The following is a 5,151-nucleotide window of genomic DNA, read 5'->3' as shown; positions in this document are numbered from 1 at the left end:
TGTGATTCCCTTTTTTGTCCTTTCTCCGTATTTTATGTTTTTGAATTTCATATTCCGTACTTTGTACTAGAAAATAACAAAAAAGAAACATAGATTACCTTGTGTAAAAGCAAATAATGCCATTACATTTATAATTTTGATAGATTCCCAAAAGAAAAAGATTAAATATTAGCTAAATTATATAAGAGTTTTACAGTGTGATTTTTGGAGAAAAGAAAGTAAGAATTCCTTAAACATATCTGGGTGTCCTTTCCTATTTTTGAAGATAATTTGTAATGTTATTTCCCAAAATTGTAAAATGGCATTTAGAGATGACAGATTTACTAGCCTCAAAAGGCTCCACACAGCAGCTGAAATGGGTGAGATGCTCTCTCATTCTTAACCAGAGACAAAGTTTTTGGCTGGAGATAAAGATACAGTTTAGAAAATTATATGATACATGGTTTTAAAAAAATAAAATTAGAGTCCTCAGTTTCCCACATGGAAAAGAAACGATTGGAAAATGGAGATATTTTTGTAAAATTATCTACCAAAGAATTAAGAATGTTATAGAACACAGATAATATCATATTGCTACATTCTTTTATTTCATGTAGTAATCAGGAAAGGATATTTGAATTTGGGGTCAAGGTACAATTTCATTTTCTTTATCATGTTTTTCAAAGTGTTCACACATCACTGAGCTTGACTTACATAAGTGAATGCATTTAATTTGAAGAAGAAAGTATTAGAAAATAAATGACCACTTATAGTTATATCTAAATTATACAATTATCATGAATACAAAAAGAAATAGAGTTGCCCACCAGAACAGTGTAACTTTTTGTACTATACTTTAAAAACATTACTACAGTTTTGGGTGAGAGCTAATTGTTTCGTTTCTGCGCTACTTTTCAACCAGTAAATTCACTGTCAAAATGCAAATGAACTGACTAAAACAAAAGAAACCATAGTCTGACTATCGCCTCTCTCACACTTGACTGTGTGCTCTCCGTGAAACCCACAGACTGAGTAATTGTTTCTTTTCATCACATTTATTTTTGCTTTAATTGCTTTTGTTTGCTCTATGCAGACTGAACCTTGAAAATTGGTTACTTGGTTTGAGAATCCATTCAGCAAGGCAAAGGAGAGACTGCTTATTATATACAAAAATCATTTAAATCCACCCAAGATTCAAACCACCTAGACAAGTGTGTCTTTCTTGTTTTATACTTCCCTCCTTCAGTATAATGTTAATTGTAATAATTTACACTAGACGTGTCTCTATGGTATAATAGCACTGATACAGGGTATCTAAGAGCGTGGAGTTGGTTACCAGTTACAGTTACACATGTGGAGATGCCCGCCCTGTACTTACTATGTATACACAGATCTGAAAATAACATGTTTTGTCAGCAGCTTTTGTCAGGAAACAGCTCTTTGCAGGGGATAAAGTTCTCTGCTGGAGGCCCCTTTTCTTGTTACTTTAGCAAAGCTACATTGTAACTACCACATGGCATGTGGGATCTTAGTTCCCCAACCAGCCATCAAACTGCACCCCCTGCAGTGGCAGCGCTGGAAGCTCAGAGTCTTAACCACTGGACCCAGACCGCCAGGAAGTCCCCTAATTCACTTTTTAAAAACTTATTTATTTATTTATTTATGGCTGTGCTGGGTCTTCGTTGCTGCACGCAGGCTTTCTCTAGTTGCGGTTCGCGGGCTTCTCATTGTGATGGCTTCTCTTGTTGCGGAGCACGGGCTCTAGGCACGTGGGCTTCAGTAGTTGTGGCATGCAGACTCAGTAGTTGTGGCTCGTGGACTCAGTAGTTGTGGCTTGCGGGCTCTAGAGCGCAGGCTCAGTAGTTGTGGTGCACGGGCTTAGTTGCTCCGTGGCATGTGGGATCTTCCCGGACCAGGGCTCAAACCCGTGTCCCCTGCATTGGCAGGCGGATTCTTAACCACTGTGCCAGCAGGGAAGTCCTCCCCTAACTTTTAAATCAGGCACCTGCGTGCTCTCCTCATCTCTGGCCCTAGCACACCTCTCACATCTTTTAATCACACAATACCTTGCCTAAACTCTTGGTTCTTTCCGTAGATCAAAGAAGTAGAAATGAAAAATAAGTAATTAACAGACGACCAGATCTCTTCCCTAGCTTTCCCTTCAGTAATCTCGTGAACGGACTGTGTGAACAATGTAGCATCTAAAGAAAAATCACAAGTCAGCAAGCCTGCACACATTGCGGGATGGTGACAGCTCTGACCCCCCCCATCTCAGTGATTAACTGAAATTACTTCCCTTTTTCCCTTTAAAAAATTTCATGGCCGAGTAGAATCTTTGGAGCTGGATTTTGGGAACACTGTGTCCGCCTTCTCTCCAGATTGCTGCCTTTCTGATTAAAAGCAACATTAAAGTGTGGGTTTTCCTTTCTGCCAACACTTGCCTCTCGGGTATTGATTTTTGAGCTGTAAGCAGCCAGGTCTGAGTTTGGTAACAGATTCACCATAACCTTATTAATATCTGCCTGTGGAACTATGACTGTAGCAGTTGACACTTGAATCAAAGAGAAGGGAGAAAACTGGATTTATTATCCTGGTGCTTCCCACATGTTCTGAATTACTCACTCAGCCCTTTCTTGTTTGCCTCCAGGCACGAAACAGAATATTGGGCTCACCTGTCCTTTCTCCACACCATAAATCAGCTATCTTCCCTAGGAGCCCTAAATTCCTTTTAATAACACCAGTAACCAGAAAGCAAGATTTCAGTGTTAATTGTTTGATTTCTTCTGTGGTGTCATTACTTCTAAGTCTTTCTATTGAACTGAGTTAAGGTCTAGACTTTTTTAGAAATGATGAGTTTGTATTAACATTTTTACTTGAAATTTAGCATTACAGTACTTTTCTTAACAGATTTTATTACTTTGTATGGTTTTTTTTAATTGAAGTAGAGTTCATTTACAATATTGTGTTAGTTTCAAGTGTACATCAAAGAGATTCAGTTATATCTATTTTTTTTAGATTATTTTTCATTATAGGGTATTACAAGGTATTAAATATGTTTCCCTGTGCTCTACAGTAAATCCTTGTTGCTTATCTATTTTATGTATAGTAGTCTGTTTATGTTAATCCCAAACTCCTAATTTACCCCTCTCCCGCACTCCCCTTTGGTAACCATAAATTTGTTTTCTAAGTCTGTGGGTATGTTTTTGTTTTGCAAATAAGTTCATTTGTACCATATTTTAGATTCTACATACAAGTGATATCATATATTTGTCTTTCTCTCTCTGACTTACTTCACTTAACATGATAATCTTTAGGTCCACCCACATTGTTCCAAATGGCATTATTTCATTCTTTTTATGGCTGAGTAGTAATTCCATTGTATGTATATACCACTTTTTAAAAAAATAAATTTATTTTATTTATTTATTTTTGGCTGCATTGGGTTTTCGTTGCTGCATGTGGGCTTTCTCTAGTTGCAGTGAGCAGGGGCTACTCTTCATTGTGGTGTGTGGGCTTCTCATTGCGGTGGCTTCTTTTGTTGCAGAGCATGGGCTGTAGGCGTTGCTGGCTTCAGTAGTTGTGGCACATGGGCTCACTAGTTGTGGCTCATGGGCTCTAGAGCGCAGGCTCAGTAGTTGTGGCACACGGGCTTAGCTGCTCTGTGGCATGTGGGATCTTCCCGGACCAGGGCGCAAACCCGTGTCCCCTGCATCAGCAGGCGGATTCTTAAACACTGCGCCACCAGGGAAGCCCCTGTACCACATCTTCTTTTTCCATTCATCTATCGATGGATATTTAGGTTGTTTCCATATCTTTGCTATTGTAAATAGTGCTTTGATGAACATTGGGGTGCATGTATCCTTTAGAATTAGAGTTTTCTCTTATTTTTTATTTGAACCTCTTTTTTCTTACACTGAAAGGCTTAGCTCCTAATAATATCTCTTCATCTTTTTAAGTTGAAATTTGTGTTGTTATCAACATAGTTTGTTGTCATTGTTTTAGTTATTTGATAGAAAGTTAAATCCCTTATTTAATTGTTGGTAGTAGTAATTTTTTTTAACTCTTTGATTTAATTTTATTTACATATACAGTGAAATGTTCACATGGTGTGAAAGTTCAAAACTTAATAAAGACTTATCCTTAGAAAAATTTCACCCAGCCCTATATTTCACCCTAGTTCCTTCCAGGTTCTTAGAAACTCTTCATTAAGCCAGTTTTTTGGGAGTTTCTTTGGTTAAAATAAAAAGCACATTTATATTTGTTGTTATAAATATAATCTTAATCTAGGTTTTAAAGAGAGCCTCATTTATTACAAAAAATGTTTTGCTGAAACATAATCATAAGGGATTATTTGGAAGTAAGGAACATCACTACTTAAATAATTACATTTCAGCAAAAAGGCATTTGGGGATAAATTAGAATTAGTTCATAAGTAGAAGTATGTATTTTTTGTTGTCCTTGTTATTTAAGTTATGTTTATCAATGTATGTATTATATATTTTTTATAGGTCTACCTATTTTCTATGCAGTTATAGTCATTCTTTTTACTATTCATTTAACTCTTTTATGGTAATCGTTCCCACAATCATGATATGGAACAGTTTTGTCACCTCAAAATTTTTCTCTGTGCCCCTTTGTACTCACACTTTCTCCCATAAGTTTTTATTTCTTTAGGGTGAACACCCAGGAGTGGGGTTGATGATTTGAATAAGGACAGGCTAAACTTTGTCAGAAACTGACAAGCTAGATTCCAAAATGTCTGGACCATTTTGTACCCCATCAGCCATGAATGAGAGTTACAGTTTTTCTGCATCCACACCAGTTCTTGGCAATGTCAGGTTGCTGTTTCTGTAGTTTTTGTTGTTGTTCTTTTGAAACATTCTGTGTGTAGTGGTAACCCAACTGATTGTATTTTGCATTCCTCAGTTACTAATGATTTTGAGCATCTTTTCATGTGCTTACTTGCCTCCTGTACATATATCTTCTTTGGTGATATGTTGAAATCTTTTATCCAGTTAGTACTATTAATTGGGTGATTTGTTGTCTTTTTATTGAAGGTTGAGGGTTCTTATGCATTAAAGATCGGAGGCCTTTTTCAGATACATGTTTCGCAAATACCTTCTTTCAAACCATGGCTTATTATTTTTTATTTTCTCAGTGGCATTTCTTTTT

This window comes from Balaenoptera physalus (assembly GCF_965194825.1).
Source record: "Balaenoptera physalus genome assembly, chromosome: X".
NCBI lineage: Eukaryota > Metazoa > Chordata > Mammalia > Artiodactyla > Balaenopteridae > Balaenoptera > Balaenoptera physalus.
This window is presented reverse-complemented; position numbering follows the sequence as displayed.